Source organism: Ambystoma mexicanum, assembly GCF_040938575.1.
Source record: "Ambystoma mexicanum isolate Mex_15411 chromosome 12 unlocalized genomic scaffold, UKY_AmexF1_1 Mex_chr12_unloc.1, whole genome shotgun sequence".
NCBI classification, from domain to species: Eukaryota; Metazoa; Chordata; class Amphibia; order Caudata; family Ambystomatidae; genus Ambystoma; species Ambystoma mexicanum.
This window is the reverse complement of record NW_027182322.1, coordinates 2,965,266-2,974,925: the sequence shown is the minus strand read 5'-3', so window position 1 is coordinate 2,974,925 and position 9,660 is coordinate 2,965,266. Positions and strand designations below refer to the sequence as shown.

The window sequence follows — 9,660 nt, the reverse complement described above, 5'->3', positions numbered from 1 at the left end:
TCCTGTCTCGCCCGCATACATGGATGCAATTTCACGCCTCCTCCTTCTCTCGGCTTCATACGGGGATCATATCTCCTCCCTGTCTCACCCTCATGCAGGGATGCATGACCAATGCTCCTTCCCTTCTCGCCTGCATACATGGATGCACGTTCACGCCTCCTCCTTCTCTCGGCTTCATACGGGGATCATATCTCCTCAATGTCTCACCCTCACTTCCAACATGTGTAACTTCTTGTTCTCTTTGACGTCTGGGGCATGGGTGGCTACTGCACAGATCTAGATGTCGCCCACCTGCAAGGTGCTATGGAAAGCACTTTTCCACATTGGACGTGCTATATTAACCCCCTCTCCCCAAATACAATAAAAATAAAGAAATATATGTGCTTCCATAATGTCTACCTTCTAATGTTTCATATGTGTAAGCACATTGTCCTCCTCCTGACCACATTCTAAAACTATGTGCAAATTGTTCCTTCCATAAACTGTCACTTCCTTGGCCCTTTATTTATAATGACTGTTATACTCTCTCTCTTTCCGCCACAGTATAAAAATGCCTAGCACACCTCATGATTGGACTAAGAAATTCCTGTCATTTAGTTGGAAATGATTTTCCCATTATCCCCAAAAACTCCTCACTGTGTCTAAGAACGCTTTTTTTCACAGGACAATACAGATCAGATTGACTTGAAAGGTCCTTTCACGCGACTACAGAATGCCTCTCATTCCACTAAAAGATACGCCAGTGCCTACAATAGACTAGGACTAGACTATGAGTCCCAATGTAGAAAGACCACAAGTCCACAGATATGCCTGTTTATTTAAACATCTGTATTATCATCAGCGTGTGACTGTAAAGGCGGGACCTCGCGCTCTCTGTAACGCGCTCCATTGGCAACATCAGTTAAATGTCGTTGGTTCAATCCCTCGCAGATGTTGTTTTTATTCCCATTTGTAACTGGGAAATACTGTCGCTGCAATACATATGTCTTAATCAAGCTAGTGGTTATTGACGTAAATGGCAGTGTTATAATGTTTCATGTACTGCAAATGTCACCACATAATGCGCTCTTAATTAGATTTGGTTGAAATACATTACAGTCACCCGATGAAAAAGTGTGCAAAGAGCATTAAAGAAACAAAAGGTTCATAACAGTAACAGGACATATCGAATTGTTTCAGTCCTCCACAGAGATTGCCAATGTATTAATGGAAATTCTAAAATATCTGCCCAACTGCCGTGACGTGACATTGCCTCACCGCAATGCCGTGACTCGGATTCGAACCGAGGTTGCTGCGGCCACAACGCAGAGTACTAACCACTATACGATCACGGCGAGCTACTTGGGCTGCTACGATGTGACGTTCCACCTCTATCATAAGCTGTACTCCATCTGTGATGTCATGACTCATGTTTGAATTAAAGGTTGGTTGTGATGTTATCCATGAGAATAAGTGGACACCTGATCCCCAGTCACTTATTTAAGATCTCAATAATCAAGTCAGAATCCAAATGAAAGTCATCAAAGTGGAGCCAATTAGAAATAATATAGTTACACAAACCTGGCAATGGTGCGGCAGCCAGGGCCGATAATGGCCCGCCAGCCTGAGAGCAGGAAAGTGTGAGAGCAGTGATGGTCTTGTGAGAGTTTACAGCTGTTATTGACCCTGTCCCCTTCCATTGCAGAGTTTTCTCCCTATAAGAAGTGCAGAGGCTCCCTCCGGGGTGCTAATAGTAAATTTATTTTTTTGCGCAGGAGAAGTGCTCTTCACCAATTACACGTGCCAAATCACCCGAAGGCCACCACCATAAAATTCAGGCATTCATGTTCATGCGTCCTCCATGTTATGTCCTTATAAAGGGATGCATGTTCATGATGACTCCATGTCACACCTGCATACAAGGATGCATGTTCATGCCGCCTCGTTCTCTTGGCTTCATACAGGGATTTTATCTCCTCCCTGTCTCACCCTCATGCAGGGATGCATGACCAATGCTCCTTCCCTTCTCGCCCGCATACATGGATGCACGTTCATGTCTTCTCGTTCTCTCGGCTTCATACGGGGATTTTATCTCCTCCCTGTCTCACCCTCGGGAAGGGATGCATGACCAATGCTCCTTCCCGTCTCGCCCGCATACATGGATGCACGTTCACGCCTCCTCCTTCTCTCGGCTTCATACGGGGATCATATCTCCTCCCTGTCTCACCCTCATGCAGGGATGCATGACCAATGCTCCTTCCTGTCTCGCCCGCATACATGGATGCACGTTCACGCCTCCTCCTTCTCTCGGCTTCATACGGGGATCATATCTCCTCCCTGTCTCACCCTCATGCAGGGATGCATGACCAATGCTCCTTCCCTTCTCGCCTGCATACATGGATGCACGTTCACGCCTCCTCCTTCTCTCGGCTTCATACGGGGATCATATCTCCTCCCTGTCTCACCCTCATGCAGGGATGCATGACCAATGCTCCTTCCTGTCTCGCCCGCATACATGGATGCAATTTCACGCCTCCTCCTTCTCTCGGCTTCATACGGGGATCATATCTCCTCCCTGTCTCACCCTCATGCAGGGATGCATGACCAATGCTCCTTCCCTTCTCGCCTGCATACATGGATGCACGTTCACGCCTCCTCCTTCTCTCGGCTTCATACGGGGATCATATCTCCTCAATGTCTCACCCTCACTTCCAACATGTGTAACTTCTTGTTCTCTTTGACGTCTGGGGCATGGGTGGCTACTGCACAGATCTAGATGTCGCCCACCTGCAAGGTGCTATGGAAAGCACTTTTCCACATTGGACGTGCTATATTAACCCCCTCTCCCCAAATACAATAAAAATAAAGAAATATATGTGCTTCCATAATGTCTACCTTCTAATGTTTCATATGTGTAAGCACATTGTCCTCCTCCTGACCACATTCTAAAACTATGTGCAAATTGTTCCTTCCATAAACTGTCACTTCCTTGGCCCTTTATTTATAATGACTGTTATACTCTCTCTCTTTCCGCCACAGTATAAAAAAACCTGGCACACCTCGTGATTGGACTAAGAAATTCCTGTCATTTAGTTGGAAATGATTTTCCCATTATCCCCAAAAACTCCTCACTGTGTCTAAGAACGCTTTTTTTCACAGGACAATACAGATCAGATTGACTTGAAAGGTCCTTTCACGCGACTACAGAATGCCTCTCATTCCACTAAAAGATACGCCAGTGCCTACAATAGACTAGGACTAGACTATGAGTCCCAATGTAGAAAGACCACAAGTCCACAGATATGCCTGTTTATTTAAACATCTGTATTATCATCAGCGTGTGACTGTAAAGGCGGGACCTCGCGCTCTCTGTAACGCGCTCCATTGGCAACATCAGTTAAATGTCGTTGGTTCAATCCCTCGCAGATGTTGTTTTTATTCCCATTTGTAACTGGGAAATACTGTCGCTGCAATACATATGTCTTAATCAAGCTAGTGGTTATTGACGTAAATGGCAGTGTTATAATGTTTCATGTACTGCAAATGTCACCACATAATGCGCTCTTAATTAGATTTGGTTGAAATACATTACAGTCACCCGATGAAAAAGTGTGCAAAGAGCATTAAAGAAACAAAAGGTTCATAACAGTAACAGGACATATCGAATTGTTTCAGTCCTCCACAGAGATTGCCAATGTATTAATGGAAATTCTAAAATATCTGCCCAACTGCCGTGACGTGACATTGCCTCACCGCAATGCCGTGACTCGGATTCGAACCGAGGTTGCTGCGGCCACAACGCAGAGTACTAACCACTATACGATCACGGCGAGCTACTTGGGCTGCTACAATGTGACGTTCCACCTCTATCATAAGCTGTACTCCATCTGTGATGTCATGACTCATGTTTTAATTAAAGGTTGGTTGTGATGTTATCCATGAGAATAAGTGGACACCTGATCCCCAGTCACTTATTTAAGATCTCAATAATCAAGTCAGAATCCAAATGAAAGTCATCAAAGTGGAGCCAATTAGAAATAATATAGTTACACAAACCTGGCAATGGTGCGGCAGCCAGGGCCGATAATGGCCCGCCAGCCTGAGAGCAGGAAAGTGTGAGAGCAGTGATGGTCTTGTGAGAGTTTACAGCTGTTATTGACCCTGTCCCCTTCCATTGCAGAGTTTTCTCCCTATAAGAAGTGCAGAGGCTCCCTCCGGGGTGCTAATAGTAAATTTATTTTTTTGCGCAGGAGAAGTGCTCTTCACCAATTGCACGTGCCAAATCACCCGAAGGCCACCACCATAAAATTCAGGCATTCATGTTCATGCGTCCTCTATGTTATGTCCTTATAAAGGGATGCATGTTCATGATGACTCCATGTCACACCTGCATACAAGGATGCATGTTCATGCCGCCTCGTTCTCTTGGCTTCATACAGGGATTTTATCTTCTCCCTGTCTCACCCTCATGCAGGGATGCATGACCAATGCCCCTTCCCTTCTCACCCGCATACATGGATGCACGTTCATGTCTCCTCGTTCTCTCGGCTTCATACGGGGATTTTATCTCCTCCCTGTCTCACCCTCGGGAAGGGATGCATGACCAATGCTCCTTCCCGTCTCGCCCGCATACATGGATGCACGTTCACGCCTCCTCCTTCTCTCGGCTTCATACGGGGATCATATCTCCTCCCTGTCTCACCCTCATGAGGGGATGCATGACCAATGCTCCTTCCCTTCTCGCCTGCATACATGGATGCACATTCACGCCTCCTCCTTCTCTCGGCTTCATACGGGGATCATATCTCCTCCCTGTCTCACCCTCATGCAGGGATGCATGACCAATGCTCCTTCCTGTCTCGCCCGCATACATGGATGCACGTTCACGCCTCCTCCTTCTCTCGGCTTCATACGGGGATCATATCTCCTCCCTGTCTCACCCTCATGCAGGGATGCATGACCAATGCTCCTTCCCTTCTCGCCTGCATACATGGATGCACGTTCACGCCTCCTCCTTTTCTCGGCTTCATACTGGGATCATATCTCCTCAATGTCTCACCCTCACTTCCAACATGTGTAACTTCTTGTTCTCTTTGACGTCTGGGGCATGGGTGGCTACTGCACAGCTCTAGATGTCGCCCACCTGCAAGGTGCTATGGAAAGCACTTTTCCACATTGGACGTGCTATATTAACCCCCTCTCCCCAAATACAATAAAAATAAAGAAATATATGTGCTTCCATAATGTCTACCTTCTAATGTTTCATATGTGTAAGCACATTGTCCTCCTCCTGACCACATTCTAAAACTATGTGCAAATTGTTCCTTCCATAAACTGTCACTTCCTTGGCCCTTTATTTATAATGACTGTTATACTCTCTCTCTTTCCGCCACAGTATAAAAATGCCTAGCACACCTCATGATTGGACTAAGAAATTCCTGTCATTTAGTTGGAAATGATTTTCCCATTATCCCCAAAAACTCCTCACTGTGTCTAAGAACGCTTTTTTTCACAGGACAATACAGATCAGATTGACTTGAAAGGTCCTTTCACGCGACTACAGAATGCCTCTCATTCCACTAAAAGATACGCCAGTGCCTACAATAGCCTAGGACTAGACTATGAGTCCCAATGTAGAAAGACCACAAGTCCACAGATATGCCTGTTTATTTAAACATCTGTATTATCATCAGCGTGTGACTGTAAAGGCGGGACTTTGCGCTCTCTGTAACGCGCTCCATTGGCAACATCAGTTAAATGTCGTTGGTTCAATCCCTCGCGGATGTTGTTTTTATTCCCATTTGTAACTGGGAAATACTGTCGCTGCATTACATATGTCTTAATCAAGCTAGTGGTTATTGACGTAAATGGCAGTGTTATAATGTTTCATGTACTGCAAATGTCACCACATAATGCGCTCTTAATTAGATTTGGTTGAAATACATTACAGTCACCCGATGAAAAAGTGTGCAAAGAGCATTAAAGAAACAAAAGGTTCATAACAGTAGCAGGACATATCGAATTGTTTCAGTCCTCCACAGAGATTGCCAATGTATTAATGGAAATTCTAAAATATCTGCCCAACTGCCGTGACATTGCCTCACCGCAATGCCGTGACTCGGATTCGAACCGAGTTTGCTGCGGCCACAACGCAGAGTACTAACCACTATACGATCACGGCGAGCTACTTGGGCTGCTACAATGTGACGTTCCACCTCTATCATAAGCTGTACTCCATCTGTGATGTCATGACTCATGTTTGAATTAAAGGTTGGTTGTGATGTTATCCATGAGAATAAGTGGACACCTGATCCCCAGTCACTTATTTAAGATCTCAATAATCAAGTCAGAATCCAAATGAAAGTCATCAAAGTGGAGCCAATTAGAAATAATATAGTTACACAAACCTGGCAATGGTGCGGCAGCCAGGGCCGATAATGGCCCGCCAGCCTGAGAGCAGGAAAGTGTGAGAGCAGTGATGGTCTTGTGAGAGTTTACAGCTGTTATTGACCCTGTCCCCTTCCATTGCAGAGTTTTCTCCCTATAAGAAGTGCAGAGGCTCCCTCCGGGGTGCTAATAGTAAATTTATTTTTTTGCGCAGGAGAAGTGCTCTTCACCAATTGCACGTGCCAAATCACCCGAAGGCCACCACCATAAATTTCAGGCATTCATGTTCATGCGTCCTCCATGTTATGTCCTTATAAAGGGATGCATGTTCATGATGACTACATGTCACACCTGCATACAAGGATGCATGTTCATGCCGCCTCGTTCTCTTGGCTTCATACAGGGATTTTATCTCCTCCCTGTCTCACCCTCATGCAGGGATGCATGACCAATGCTCCTTCCCTTCTCGCCCGCATACATGGATGCACGTTCATGTCTCCTCGTTCTCTCGGCTTCATACGGGGATTTTATATCCTCCCTGTCTCACCCTCGGGAAGGGATGCATGACCAATGCTCCTTCCCGTCTCGCCCGCATACATGGATGCACGTTCACGCCTCCTCCTCCTCTCGGCTTCATACGGGGATCATATCTCCTCCCTGTCTCACCCTCATGCAGGGATGCATGACCAATGCTCCTTCCTGTCTCGCCCGCATACATGGATGCACGTTCACGCCTCCTCCTTCTCTCGGCTTCATACGGGGATCATATCTCCTCCCTGTCTCACCCTCATGCAGGGATGCATGACCAATGCTCCTTCCTGTCTCGCCCGCATACATGGATGCACGTTCACGCCTCCTCCTTCTCTCGGCTTCATACGGGGATCATATCTCCTCCCTGTCTCACCCTCATGCAGGGATGCATGACCAACGCTCCTTCCCTTCTCGCCTGCATACATGGATGCACGTTCACGCCTCCTCCTTTTCTCGGCTTCATACTGGGATCATATCTCCTCAATGTCTCACCCTCACTTCCAACATGTGTAACTTCTTGTTCTCTTTGACGTCTGGGGCATGGGTGGCTACTGCACAGCTCTAGATGTCGCCCACCTGCAAGGTGCTATGGAAAGCACTTTTCCACATTGGACGTGCTATATTAACCCCCTCTCCCCAAATACAATAAAAATAAAGAAATATATGTGCTTCCATAATGTCTACCTTCTAATGTTTCATATGTGTAAGCACATTGTCCTCCTCCTGACCACATTCTAAAACTATGTGCAAATTGTTCCTTCCATAAACTGTCACTTCCTTGGCCCTTTATTTATAATGACTGTTATACTCTCTATCTTTCCGCCACAGTATAAAAATGCCTAGCACACCTCATGATTGGACTAAGAAATTCCTGTCATTTAGTTGGAAATGATTTTCCCATTATCCCCAAAAACTCCTCACTGTGTCTAAGAACGCTTTTTTTCACAGGACGATACAGATCAGATTGACTTGAAAGGTCCTTTCACGCGACTACAGAATGCCTCTCATTCCACTAAAGGATACGCCAGTGCCTACAATAGCCTAGGACTAGACTGTGAGTCCCAATGTAGAAAGACCACAAGTCCACAGATATGCCTGTTTATTTAAACATCTGTATTATCATCAGCGTGTGACTGTAAAGGCGGGACTTTGCGCTCTCTGTAACGCGCTCCATTGGCAACATCAGTTAAATGTCGTTGGTTCAATCCCTCGCGGATGTTGTTTTTATTCCCATTTGTAACTGGGAAATACTGTCGCTGCAATACATATGTCTTAATCAAGCTAGTGGTTATTGACGTAAATAGCAGTGTTATAATGTTTCATGTACTGCAAATGTCACCACATAATGCGCTCTTAATTAGATTTGGTTGAAATACATTACAGTCACCCGATGAAAAAGTGTGCAAAGAGCATTAAAGAAACAAAAGGTTCATAACAGTAACAGGACATATCGAATTGTTTCAGTCCTCCACAGAGATTGCCAATGTATTAATGGAAATTCTAAAATATCTGCCCAACTGCCGTGACGTGACATTGCCTCACCGCAATGCCGTGACTCGGATTCGAACCGAGGTTGCTGCGGCCACAACGCAGAGTACTAACCACTATACGATCACGGCGAGCTACTTGGGCTGCTACAATGTGACGTTCCACCTCTATCATAAGCTGTACTCCATCTGTGATGTCATGACTCATGTTTGAATTAAAGGTTGGTTGTGATGTTATCCATGAGAATAAGTGGACACCTGATCCCCAGTCACTTATTTAAGATCTCAATAATCAAGTCAGAATCCAAATGAAAGTCATCAAAGTGGAGCCAATTAGAAATAATATAGTTACACAAACCTGGCAATGGTGCGGCAGCCAGGGCCGATAATGGCCCGCCAGCCTGAGAGCAGGAAAGTGTGAGAGCAGTGATGGTCTTGTGAGAGTTTACAGCTGTTATTGACCCTGTCCCCTTCCATTGCAGAGTTTTCTCCCTATAAGAAGTGCAGAGGCTCCCTCCGGGGTGCTAATAGTACATTTATTTTTTTGCGCAGGAGAAGTGCTCTTCACCAATTGCATGTGCCAAATCACCCGAAGGCCACCACCATAAAATTCAGGCATTCATGTTCATGCGTCCTCCATGTTATGTCCTTATAAAGGGATGCATGTTCATGATGACTCCATGTCACACCTGCATACAAGGATGCATGTTCATGCCGCCTCGTTCTCTTGGCTTCATACAGGGATTTTATCTCCTCCCTGTCTCACCCTCATGCAGGGATGCATGACCAATGCTCCTTCCCTTCTCGCCCGCATACATGGATGCACGTTCATGTCTCCTCGTTCTCTTGGCTTCATACGGGGATTTTATATCCTCCCTGTCTCACCCTCGGGAAGGGATGCATGACCAATGCTCCTTCCCGTCTCGCCCGCATACATGGATGCACGTTCACGCCTCCTCCTCCTCTCGGCTTCATACGGGGATCATATCTCCTCCCTGTCTCACCCTCATGCAGGGATGCATGACCAATGCTCCTTCCTGTCTCGCCCGCATACATGGATGCACGTTCACGCCTCCTCCTTCTCTCGGCTTCATACGGGGATCATATCTCCTCCCTGTCTCACCCTCATGCAGGGATGCATGACCAATGCTCCTTCCTGTCTCGCCCGCATACATGGATGCACGTTCACGCCTCCTCCTTCTCTCGGCTTCATACGGGGATCATATCTCCTCCCTGTCTCACCCTCATGAGGGGATGCATGACCAATGCTCCTTCC

At 46.2% G+C, this 9,660-nt stretch overlaps 3 non-coding genes across 3 annotated transcripts; all 3 read right to left on the bottom strand.

Moving 5' to 3' along the window:
• Nucleotides 1–1,262: 1,262 nt before the first annotated feature.
• On the bottom strand, nt 1,263–1,334 carry TRNAH-GUG (transfer RNA histidin (anticodon GUG)). Its single transcript has one exon. It is a non-coding gene; the product is annotated as a tRNA-His (tRNA).
• A 2,403-nt stretch (nt 1,335–3,737) lies between these two features.
• On the bottom strand, nt 3,738–3,809 carry TRNAH-GUG (transfer RNA histidin (anticodon GUG)). Its single transcript has one exon. It is a non-coding gene; the product is annotated as a tRNA-His (tRNA).
• Nucleotides 3,810–8,444: 4,635 nt separating this feature from the next.
• On the bottom strand, nt 8,445–8,516 carry TRNAH-GUG (transfer RNA histidin (anticodon GUG)). Its single transcript has one exon. It is a non-coding gene; the product is annotated as a tRNA-His (tRNA).
• Between the last annotated feature and the right edge of the window lie 1,144 nt (nt 8,517–9,660).